The sequence below is a fragment of the Monodelphis domestica genome, chromosome 3 (genome assembly GCF_027887165.1).
Source record: "Monodelphis domestica isolate mMonDom1 chromosome 3, mMonDom1.pri, whole genome shotgun sequence".
Lineage (NCBI taxonomy): Eukaryota > Metazoa > Chordata > Mammalia > Didelphimorphia > Didelphidae > Monodelphis > Monodelphis domestica.
In genome coordinates, this window is record NC_077229.1 from 455,102,051 (window position 1) to 455,115,325 (window position 13,275).

The following is a 13,275-nucleotide window of genomic DNA, read 5'->3' on the forward strand; positions in this document are numbered from 1 at the left end:
AACAAGTCTTCCAGTCTCAACTTGAGGATTTCCATTGATGGGGGAATTCACTACCTCTTAAGCAAGACATTTTCAGGATTGAACAACTCTAATTCGAATATTTTCCCCTTACACTAGGCTTAAGTCTGCTGCTGGAATTCCTGCTGATCTTTGTTCCTACTTTGCCCTCTGGGACTATGGAGAGCAAATAAGATCCCTCTTCCACATGACATTCCTTTAAATGCTGAAAACACTTGTTATGTTTAGTCTGGAGAAGGGGATACCTAGTAAGTCTCAACTGTCTCCCTGTCCTACCCACTCTACTCTAGGCTTGACAGATCAGTTCCCAAAATCTCAGAGGTGAATTGGTCCAAATCCTACATGGCCAAGAGTCCCTTCTACAATGCATTGTCATACACAGATTGAAGACCTCCAATGAGAAGGTCCCCCCAAGATATCCATTATGCTATTAAACAACTCTGTTGTCAACTTTCCTTATATCAAGCTTAAACCTGTCTCTTTGAAGTTCTCAGACCTTTGTCTTAGCAATCAATAGGTCCAATTCTCTGACCCCCCTCTCTATCTTACAGATGAGAGGTAATATGGTAAAGTGGATAATATGTTTATGCTAAAAGGATGAGAATACCTACCCCACCTAGACACTTAGCTATATGTACTGGGGCAAGTTCTGATTCTCACTTTTTCATCAGTAAAATGGGAAGAATAATGATAATTAAGTTAAAAGGTTAGGGCAGCTAGGTGGTACACTGAATAGAATGCCTGGCCTAGACTCATTTTCTGAGTTCAAATCTGGCCTCAGACAGATCTTATCTATGTTAGCCTGGGCAAGACGTTTAACCTTATTTGCCTCAGTTTCTTTATCTGTAAAATGAACTAGAGAAGGAAATGGCAAGCCCCTCTAGTATCTTTGCTAAGAAAACCCCAAATGGAGTCACTAAGCATCAAATGTGACTGAACAACTTACAGCATGGTGAGAATCAAGTGAGACGATGTATATAGAGTGCTTTGTGGAACCTGAAAGCATTCTATATGTCAATTACTACTACTGCTGCTGCTGCTGCTGCTGTTACCCACTACCACCACTACTACTACTACTACTACTAGTGGTAGTCTCTCGGTGACCGAGAATGACTATTGTCTTTGTGCAGTTTCATCTACGGTGTACCCTCATGTGGCTTTGGAGTCCAAAGGCTGAGGCGCACAGTTTGTGGCACATGGGGCACGGGACGCCAGTTGTTACGGGAGGTGCGGGTGTGGCCTGGTGTTGGCGTTCACGTGCAGCGGCAAGAAGTCGACGTCGCTCATCTTCAAAGGTGGCGGCGGCATGGTGAATGTGGGTTCACCAGCTGCTTCTGTCAGAGGCAGCGAGTTCTAGTTGCTTTGGTGTCATGCCAGCCCACTTCAAGTTGGACTTTAGCTGATCCTTGAATCTTTTCTTTGGTTGTTCTTCTTTCCTGAGTCCAGCTGACAGTTCACCATAGAATACCTGTCTTGGTATTCGCTGTGGGTCCATGCAGATGATGTGCCCAAACCATCATAGCTGGGTTTTGAGGACCATGACTTCGATGCTGGTGGAGTTGGCTCTGTCGAGGACTTCCTGGTTGGTGATTCGGTCCTGCCATCGGATCCTCATGATTGACCGGAGGGAGCATTGGTGGAATTGCTCCAGCTGCTTCATGTGCTTCCGGTACAGTGTCCATGTCTCACACCGTACAGGAGCGAGCTGAGGACCACTGCGTTGTACACTTTGAGCTTCGTCACAGTGCTTACTCCGCTGTGTTGGAGGACTTTGCAGCGCAGCCGCCCAAGTGCCTGGCTGGCCTTTTGGATCCTGGCATTAATCTCGTGGTCTAGGGACCCGTCGTTGGTGATGGTGCTGCCCAGATACTTGAAAGTGCTGACGTTAGAAAGCTGCGTGCCATCAATTGTAATGCACGGCTGGTTCGTTGGCCTCCCTGGTGCAGGTTGGAACAGCATCTCTATTTTGCTGAGGCTGATAGTCAGGCCAAACAGTTTTGTTGCGGTAGAGAACCTGTCCACAATGGTTTGGAGATGATTTTCTTGGTGGGCCATGAGAGCACAGTCATCTGCGAAGAGAGCTTCCAGGATGAGTCTCTCTGTTGTCTTTGTTTTTGCAGTCAGGCGTCGAAGGTCAAATAGTGAGCCATCTAGTCAGTATTTGTACTACTGATGATGATAATGAGAAAACAAAAATGTGGAGAGGAAAATGATTTGTTATATGGTTGATTTATTGCAGATCTCCCAGTTCTGAGTCTATTTTTTTCACTATACCACACTACATACTATATTGTTTAGTTTATTGGCTTAATTTTTAGAGGGAGGGAGAACAGATGGTATTCCCATTTGACACATGGAGTGGTTGGACATTTCCTTCTCCAGCTCATTTTCCTCATGAGGAAACTGAGGCTAATATGGTTAAATGATTTGCTCCGTGTCACACAGCTAGGAAATGTCTGAAGCCAGATTTGAACTTAGGAAGATGGATCTTCCTGACTCCAAGTCCAACATGCTAGCCACTGTGCTAAGTAGCTGTCCCTAGTCCCCTTATTTTGGTGAGGAAATGAGTGACAAGGGAGGATAAGTGACCACTTAGTTATGCCAGGAGTAAGTGACCAGAATTGTGACCCAGCTCATCTGATTCCAAATCAAACAATTTGTTTGCCTTGCCTTTGATACATTTTACCATGCTGTACTTCTTCAGGAAGTCATGAATGCCTTGGAGAACCTCACTCTTAAAATCTATAGCTTATTATATGGGAGAAACAACCTTGGGGCAGGTAGGTGGCACAGTGGATAGAGCACTGAATGACTGTGAGTAGTGCATCTCATTAAACAACTTACTATAATATTGATATTTTTAAAAACAAGCATACCATTTGTAGGTGAATAAGAGGGGTAGTATCTCTGGTAGGGAGGGCTTGTCATGCCCTCCTAGGGCAGCTCTCCAGCCTCTGATCCCACCTGACACCCAGCTCTCACTTGTGGCTCCCAGTAGCTGCTAGCATGTGGCAGCGGCCACATACCGGGCAACAGCTTCGACAGGCCGGCTAAACCTTGTGAGGTAGCCATCGGGTCATCAACCCCTGGTGAACCAGGGCTTTGCTCACCCAGCATGTGAAGACTGTTTTGGTGGAACAGGCGGAGGAAACCAATAAGAAGGTTCAACGGCTGAGAGGGCAACGCAGCAAAGCACTGTGGAGTGCTTAGGATGTGTTGGAGCACAAAGGACAACACGGCCATCCAATGCAGCTGAGGAAGTCTCCAGGTGTAACGATTTTTCGTGCCACTGGATCCAGACTTCCAACGCCGAGAGAGTGAGACTGTCTCTGTGCATTGACTTTTCCACTTAAATCTCCTTCACGCACAAGTGTCTTTGTGCACACTCATCTACATCATAGATGAAACCGCACAAAGACAATCGTCATCCTCGGTTACTGAGAGACAACTACTAAATGATCACTTGTGCATAAATGTATTACTATTTCCCCTCATATGTATGTAGATGCAGTAACGGTTTAAAAAATGCATTTGAAGTCATGAAATCACAGCTTTTGTCATTATGTACAATCTAACTTAGTGAATGTTACAGCTACTATCATGTGGGAGTTAGAGGTTGGGTTATCTAATGTCAGTAATCATTATTAGTAGTGGTATAGGAGGGAAATATTTGTGTAAATTTACGTTAACAAATTTAGAGCAATAGATGCTCCCTGTTCCAAATATTGAAGTTAGCTGAATAGTTCTTGATTCCCTGCCCCCCACCCTACCCCAGGTCCTAAATAATGTTGTTGTTTTTTTAATTTAATTAATTTAGAATATTTTTCCATTGTTTTTTTTTTAACCCTTACCTTCCATCTTGGAGTCAATACTGTGTATTGGCTCCAAAGCAGAAGAGTGGTAAGGACTAGTCAATGGGGGTCAAGTGACTTGCCCAGGGTCACACAGCTGGGAAGTGTCTGAGGTCACATTTGAACCTAGGACCTCCCATCTCTAGGCCTGGCTCTCAATCCACTGAGCTACCCAGCTTCCCCCTAATATTCCATTGTTACAAAATTCATGTTCTTTCTCTTCCCCAACCCCCCTCCTGTAGCTGACAGCAATTCCTCTGGGTTTTACATGCTAAATAATGTTAAATGAATAATTTTAAGAGATGATCTGTCATAGAGCTCTAATCTAATCTAATTATCTAATCAGAAAATTTTAAACCCAGAAGAGACCTTAGTGTTCATCTTGTTCTACCCCTTTAGTTTTAGATAAGGAAAGTGAAACCCATAGAGGTGGGACCATTTCCAAGATCTCACAGCTGAAGTTGATCAACAAACATTTAATGAGTGCCTATTATGTGGTCAACCCCATGCTCAGTGCTGTGGATGACACAAGAACTCATGTGGCTTTTATTGCCCACTGAAAAACCTAGATTTTAGGGATTATCAAAGGCATGGTTGTATAGTGAGTGATTAGAGAGCTGTTCTCAGAGTCTGGAAGAATTGTGTTCAAGATCAGTCCCTTAAAAATACGATGGCTGTCATTTAACCTCTCCATGATCCAAACAGCTCCAAGACTCTATGTGACAAAGAAAGTACTGCCCTACACTGGTAGAACTTTTCTCATCCAGGGAGTTCCTTATACCAAACAAATCACAGTCTGGTCCAAATTAGGAATAACAGACAAAATGGAGGAAGGTACAATTATCTACAGTTCATTTAGAAGGCATAACTAAATATCAGCTTGAAATCTGGGAGTTTTACTCAGTAAGTCAACAAATACTTATTAAATGGTAGGCGTTATGCTGGGGATACAAAGAGTCAATAGACAATCCCAGCCCTCAAAGAGTTTACTATCTAGTAGAATGTGATGTGGCAGTAAAAAAAAAAAAATCTTTTCCATTCTTAAGCTTTTTAAAGGTACACAATGTCGAGAAAGGAGCATATGAACCTCCTTAAAACTTTTTAAAAATTACATGTAGAAACAACTTTTAATATTTCTTTTCTGATATTTTTCAATCCAAATTCTCTCCCTCCCTCCCTGTTTCTTCTCTCCCCTTCCTGATACAATATATAATCTGACATAGATTACACAAGTGCTGCCATATAATACATATTTCCATATTCCTCATACCATGAAAGAAGATGCATATTGTACATAGAAGAAAAAACTCATGAGGAAATAAAGTGAAAATGGTATGCTTCCATCTGTGTTCAGGCCCTGACAGTTTCATCTATGGCTGTGGATAACATTTCTCATCATGAGCCCTTTGGGAGTTGCATTATTGATAATAGTGAAGTCCTTTACAGTTGATCATTGTATAATGTTTCTGTTACTGTATATATATTGATCCCTTGGTTCTGCTCAATTCACTTTGCATCAGTTCATATAAATCTTTCTAGGTTTTTCTGAACACATGCTGCTCATCATTTCTTATGGCACAATAATATTCCATTATAACCAGATAGCACAATTTGTTCAGCCATTTTCCAATTGATGAACATCCCCTCAGTTTCCAGTTCTTTGACAATACAAAAAGCTGCTATCAATATTTTTGTACATATATGTCCTTTTCCTTTTTCTCTTTTCTCTTTGGGATACAGATACTTTCAGTATAATTACTGGATCAGAGAGTATGCATGCAAGGTTTTATGGACCTTGGGGCATGGTTCCAGATTTCTCTTCAGAATGGTTGTCAGTTAACAGCTCCACCAACAGTGCACTAGTATCTTAATCTTCTCACATCCCCTCCAACATTTATCATTTTTCTTTTTTGTCATATTAGCCAATCAAGACATCAAATATGAAAAGTAAAATAGATGGTTTTGATTATATTAAATTTAAAAGGGTTTGTATGAACCCCTTTTTAAGGTAATAAATTTAACAAACTCTTACAAAAATACATTAATGACTTCAAAGTGCCATGGATATATTATCTCATTCTATCATGACAAAAACCCTGCAATGATAGTACATATTGCATCCAGTGACTCAACTTTGTTGAGAATGTTAACCCATTTTTTTTATTTTAGAAATTTCAAAAACTCCTTACAGCTGAGTTGTAACCCAGTTAGCATCCAAATTAATTAGTGATTGTTGATTCATTAATTAATGCCCAATAATTAAGAAAAAAGCACTCTTTCTTACAAATAGAGCTACCCCAGAGTGGAATGAAGTACCTTGGTGTGTTCTCTGTCTCAGGAAAACTTCAAGCATAATGACCTCCTTCAAGCAAGTGAATGATCACTTCCTTGTTGGGTCTCTTACAGAAGAGGTTCTTGCAGCTTGGGTCTGGTTTGGATTAAAAGGTCTCAGATGAATTCTGAGATTTGGGGATCCTAGGTGAAAATTTGCACACCAGGGTTGCATTTATTTAACTGGACACAAAACATAAACTTGAAGAATCTATTCTGGAAGAAACAGTAATTCCTGTAAAGAAATCAATAAGGCTGTAGGAAGAAGTCTCTGGTTAAGGTCTTTCTGATAATCAGATGAGAAAATGGGAGTGGAAATGCTATGAAATATGAGCTCCCACTATCATTAAGAGAGGCAGTGAGATGAAATGGAAATTGTTCTAAATTGTTCTTACCAAGGAACCAGTACTGGATCCATGTCCTAGCTCTGAGATTTTAGCTGGGGATTTCAATCAGGTTGCATAATCTCTCTTAATCTTCCTGCAAAACAGGAAAATAATACTCGTTTTTCTGACCTCATAGTAGTTGTAAGACTGATCATTTGGTCTGTCATTGAGCCTTTTTTAGTTACCTACTCTGTGTCAGGTACTGTGCTGAGCACCATGATTACAAAGACAAAATGAAAGTCTCTGTCCTCAAGTTTACATCCTATAGAAAGAATAACATAATTATACTTACCCTATCTTATAGGGTTGTATGTAAAGTAGTTCTATATTTTATAAAAATGTGTGCTATTAGTGAGGAAGATTAGAAACCTCCATAACCTATTTCCTTACTCCTATTCTTCTTCCAAAATAGTCTATGTTTTTACTGAATATTTAACATTTTTAACATGTACATTAAGTGGCACATGTGGATTTGGGCTTTTTAGAGTAAAGATTCTATGGAAAGATTATTAAGGGGAAAGAATTGGGTGGGAGGTGAGGAGGTAGCAAAATTCAATGTTTCTGAGATGGGCATTTAATAATACTGCCTTCTGGAAACCTTGAGTTCTAATTTCAGTCACAGGGAACCATTATGCTGCCTCTTGCTTATGATGGGAGACATCCTGCAGTTTCCTGGTTTTTAATTGGTCTCCTTACATTGAGAACCTTTGGGAAATGTTCTCAATATATATTACCTTCCCACTCTTCAAAGTCAAAGGCTTGTTCAGAGCTATTCTTTGTGAAGGATGCCTTTGTGAAGGATGGGGGTGGTGGTACACGTGTGTGGCTCATTTGGGCAGTGGCTACTTCTTTAGCTGTTTGAAAGCATTGACTTTGTCCTTCACCTCTGCTGCAGTTAGATTTCGTCACAAGGTATTATTTTTGTTGTTGCCTTTCCTTAGCTGTCTGTGGCCCTTGAACTATTTCTCTTTTAGAATGAAACAGAAATAGTTGATTTAGCATTTCATAAGATATTTCAGGGATCTTTTTCTTTCTCTCTTCCTCCCTCTCTTCCTTCCTTCCCCCTCTCTTTTTCTCTCTCTTTTTCTCTGTCTCTCTTTCTTCCTTCCTTCCTTCCTCTTCCTTCCTTCCTTCCTTCCTTTCTCTTCCTTCCTTCCTTCCTTCCTTCCTTCCTTCCTTCCTTCCTTCCTTCCTTCCTTCCTTCCTTCCTTCCTTCCTTCCTTCCTTCCTTCCTTCCTAGATTTTCCATAGACCCTGGTCCATCTCACAAGCAGAGGCCAGAGGGCTCAACTACCCACATGGTTGGACCAGACAAATTAAGGCCAGCCAAGGAATGGGCTTGAGTCAGGGAAGGGACCAGAGTATGAGATTGAGTTCTCAGATTCCCACCTGGCATGGTTCAGGCTGGCTGCTGCTTGCCAGAGATGGCTTACATAGATAAGTACCATGATGACTGAGAGAGCTCCTTTTACAAACTCAAATAATGAGAGAGAGAGAGACAGGCAGATAGACAGACAGACAGAGACAGACAGACAGAGGCAAAGAGAGAGACAAAGAGAGAAATACCCATAGAGTTAGAGAGATAGAGACAGACAGAGAAAGACTGCTTCATGTGCTGGCTTTTCAAGCTCAGTTGAAACCCTTCCTCAAGATCCTCTAACTGGCCAGAATTTTACCTCAGTCCTTGTATGTCACATCCCTTGACTTCCATCAGTTCAGAATTCTGCCTACCACAATGGCAAATCAAGACACATGACTCTGTGATTCCCATGGATTAAGACTTCCAGGATTTAATGGTGTCCTAGATATTTAATTTACACAAACCCACATAAACTAAAGTGAAAAACTGTATATTTTGATCTACATTCTGACTCCAACTGTTCTTTCTCTGGAGGTAGATAGCATTCTTTGTCATACGCAAGATTTTTTTTCTTTTTAAGTTGAATGTAGTATCATCTTCTTTTCAATTCTTTGCCATAAAAAATGGTTCCCATATACTACTTCGTGCTCTTCTTTGTGCTTTATCGATATCTGAATCTAGTTTTAGAAAACTAGATACAACTAGTACAAGACTGAAACTTAGTAACGCCTTCAGCAGTAGAAAAGTTATTAGCTGTGGAGTTGCAAGCTGGGAGCTAAAGTGGTAGAATAAGAGATACTAGGCTCACCCAAATCCTCCAAATATAAAAATTGGAAATAAAACTCATCGACTGTTAAGGGTAAATTTAGGGTTGAGACTGAATATACATTTAGTTGATCGCCAGGGATTTAATTTCTAAATCCCAATGAAACACTCAAGTCAGAATGGAATTTATGGTAGTTTATTTACAATAGAAGGAAGAAATTGAGAGAGAGAGAGAGAGAGAGAGAGAGAGAGAGAGAGAGAGAGAGAGAGAGAGAGAGAAAGAGAGAGAGAGAGAGAGAGAGAAGAGAGAGAGAGAGAGAGAGAGAGAGAGAGAGAGAGAGAGAGAAAGAGAGAAAAAAGAGAGAGAGAGAGAGAGAGAGAGAGAGAGAGAGAGAGAGAGAGAGAGAGAGGAGAGAGAGAGAGAGAGAGAGAGAGAGAGAGAGAGAGAGAGGAAAGAGAATTTAAACTGCTCCAGCCATGGCTGAGTCAGGCAGGAGTTCAGAGGCCTTGGCCAAGGGAAAGGGGAGTCAGTCTTATCACTCACCATGTGACTGTCTAAAGGAAGCAGTCTGAGGAGCTCCTCCAGGCTCAAGTCCTTTTGTATTGGCTTAGGAGTGCATCAATCTTACCTGGATTAGTTTCTTTCTTTTTTGACCTGTGTGCTCTTTTTGGCCCTATTCAGGTTAAGTCTGTGCTCCTTTTTGATCCCATTTCCTAGAATCAGACACAAACATTAATCACAGTCCCATAACAATTATCAATAAATGGCAGATTCCCACAGTCTAAAGCTGCTTGGGTATACATTAATATTATAGCAAATATATATATATATATATACACATATATATATATATTTTTAAACATATTACTACAGAATAAAAATTTATATTGATTGTATATACCTTAAGTACAAGAAATGAGAAAAGAGAAAAAATCAAATATTCTAATCAAAATAAAAGAAAAGCAATAATAAGAATTAGGAAAAAGAGAAAAAAATTCAGGAATTCAATGTGTTCCCAAAAAACAGCATCCACTTGTCAATAGATTATTATCTCCAATGCATGCGATAGGATACAGTCAATCAGTTTCAATAGAAGATGCTCTCTTTACATGTGAGCAATGAATCCAAGAGTCCTTCTCTCCAATTTTTATAGATGTTGGAGTAGTTAATAATATTTGGAATGACCCTTCCCATGAAGGATGAGTTGCTCCAGTATGCTGGAAGTTTTATATACACCTTGTCTCCTGGGTTCAGGTCATGAAGTGAAAAGTCTAGTGGTCTAGCTTGTACTGCAGCTCTGGATTCATGGAGTTCACGTGGTTTGTGCTGTAATTCCTGTATATAGGAAGCAATAGAAGTATCTCCCCCTAATAGTGATGTATATGCAGAGGAGAAAGGCTTAACCTGAATAGGTAGATGTCCAAAAAGCATCTCAAATGGGGAGATGTGTAGGTCTCCCCTGGGCCTACTTCTAAAATAAAATACAGCCAGAGGGGAGAATTTCAGGCCATTTTAAATGTGTCTCAGTGCATAATTTGCTAATCATAGGTTTAAGTTCTCTGTTCATTCTTTCAACTTGGCCTGAGCTCTGGGGATGATATGGAACATGGGATTTTGGAGTTATCCCCAAGCAAGAATATATATGATTTAGAACAGAATCAGTAAAATGAATTCCTCTATCTGAATCAATATGTGCTGGCAGGCCAAAGCAAGGAATAATCTCTTTTAAAAGCACATTAGCAACAAAAGATGCTGTGGCTCAGGCTGTAGGAAATGCTTCCAGCCATCTGGTAAGTTGGTCTACGATGACTAGACAAAATTTATAATGTCCAGCCTTTGGCATTGTTATGAAATCTATCTGTGGGTGCTCAAAAGGTGTGTAAGCCAGAGGACGACCACCAAAGTCTTTGCCTTGAAAGGTGTGTTGGTTATATGCTTGGCAGGTAGAGCAGGCTGTACACACTTTAGAGGCTATAGTAGTTATAGCAAGGGCTATCCATACTCTCTTAACAGAGTCCACGATGCTCTGGGTACCAAAGTGACCATTTTTATGAATAGATTGGCAAATTTGGTGATAGAAACTTCTAGGGGTTTTCCTTCAGATGACACCCATACTCCATTAATCTGTTTTGCTTTGATTTTTTGCTTCCATTTTCCCACTTCCTTTTCATTATAGAAAAGTGATAAATTTAAATCATCAGTGGTTGTTAATGTTAAAATTAATCCAGGCCCTTCTATGGCTACTAGCTTTGCAGCAGTATCTGCCTGGTCATTTCCCCTAGAGACAGGGTCAGTGCCACCTGTATGTGCTGAGCAATAAACTGTAGCTAGGGCTCCAGGCAGCTAGAGAGCAAAAAGAACTTCATTAATAATTTCTGCATTAGCTATGGATTTTCCAGCTGAGGTTAAAAATCCTCTTTGGAGCCATAGTATCCTGATGGACTGAGAAATGCCAAAAGCATATCTAGAATCCATATAAATTGTTGTCTTTTTATCCTTGGCAATTATACAGGCATGTTTCAGAGCTATGAGTTCTGCACCTTGAGCACTAATATTAAAGGGCAGTGAAGCTGACCACTCAGTGCCAAATTCTGTGACTATAGCAGCTCCACTGTAGCATATGCCATCCCTCATAAAAGAAGAACTATCAGTAAATAAGGCCAGATCTGGATTATCTCAAGAGATTATCTCAAGGTTTTTCTGCTGTGTACACAAGTATTTCACAACTGTGTAATGGTTCTCCTGAAGGTGGTAAATCTGGAAGCAAGTTGGCAGGGCCAAGGGTTGTACAGCATTTTAAAGTGATATTTGCATTTTTTAACAAGGTTATTTCATACCTTGTAATTCACTAATCAGAAAATGCCTGTGTTCTATGCCTTAGTAACAATGCTTCTACCTCATGTGGGAACATAATTGTTAATGGGCATCCCAATACGAGGTCAACAGTTTTTGTCACTAGTAAAGCTGTAGTAGCTATGCCTCTAAGACATGGTGGTGCTCCTGAAGCTACTGGGTCCAGCTGGGCTGAATAATAAGCAACTGGGAGCTGATCATTTCCCAAAATTTGAGTTAAAATTAAAAATTAAAGCTATCTATAGTCACATGAGGAAATGTTCCAAATCACTACTGATTATAGTAATGCAAACTAAGACACTTTTGAGATACCACATCACATGTATCAGATTGACTAATATGACCAAAAAGGTCACGTTGGAGAGCATATGGGAAAATTGGGGCATTAATGCGCTATTGGTGCATACAACTATTCTGGCAAGAAATATGGAACCACATTGAAGGGGTCATTAAACTATGCACATCCTTTGACTCAATAATACAACTATTGTATCCCAAAGAGATCAGAGATGGGGTAAAAGAACCTACCTGTAAAAAATATTTATAGCAATTCTTTTTGTAGTGGCAAAATTTGAAACTGAAGAGTTGTCTACCACTTGGGAAACAGATGAACAAGTTGTAATGAAATATTATAGTACTATAAGAAATGAACAGAGAGATGCAAATCAAAACAACTCTGAGATAGCAAAGGAAAGTAATGAATGCTGGAGGGGATGTGGCAAAGTAGGGACATTAATACATTGCTGGTGGAGTTTTGAATTGATCCAACCATTCTGGAGGGCAATTTGGAACTATGCCCAAAGGGCGATAAAAGACTGTCTTCCCTTTGATCCAGCCATAGCACTGCTGGGTTTGTACCCCAAAGAGATAATAAGGAAAAAAGACTTGTGCAAGAATATTCATAGCTGCACTCTTTGTGGTAGCCAAAAATTGGAAAATGAGGGGATGCCCTTCAATTGGAGAATGGCTGAACAAATTGTGGTATATGTTGGTGATGGAATACTATTGTGCTCAAAGGAATAATAAAGTGGAGGAATTCCACGGAGACTGGAACAACCTCCAAGAATTGATGCAGAGTGAGAGGAGCAGAACCAGGACAACATTGTACACAGAGACTGACACATTGTGGTACAAGAGAACGTAATGGACTTCTCCAGTAATGGCTTTACAATGTCCCTGAACAACCTGCAGTGAGTGATCTACGAGAAAAAAAAAAACTATCCTCAAGCAGAGGACAAACTGAGGGAGTAAAAACACTGAGGAAAAGCAACTGCTTGACTACAGAGGTTGAGGGGACATGATTGAGGAGAGACACCAAATGAGTGCCCTAATGCAAATACCAACAATAAGGAAATGGGTTCAGAACAAGGACACATGTGATACCCAGAGGAATCGCTGTCAGCTAGGGAAGGGATGGGGGTGGGGGTTGGGGGGGAGGAAAAGAAAATGATCTGTTTCCAATGAACAATGTATGAAAATGACCAAATAAAATAATGTTTAAAAAAAAAGCCTTTGGTTGTGAAAAATAGTACTGGGGAAATAGTTTTTGGTTCTTGCTTAGCAAATCCTGATGTCAGATTTTCCAGTTATATTTGAATGAGCTTCTTAAACATTCCTGTACAATAGGAATGGTTGCTCTGTAGATCTTATGAGAAATGAAGTAAACATCAGTGGTTTTTAAAAGACTTTAGAAACTATTATTAAGTTAAA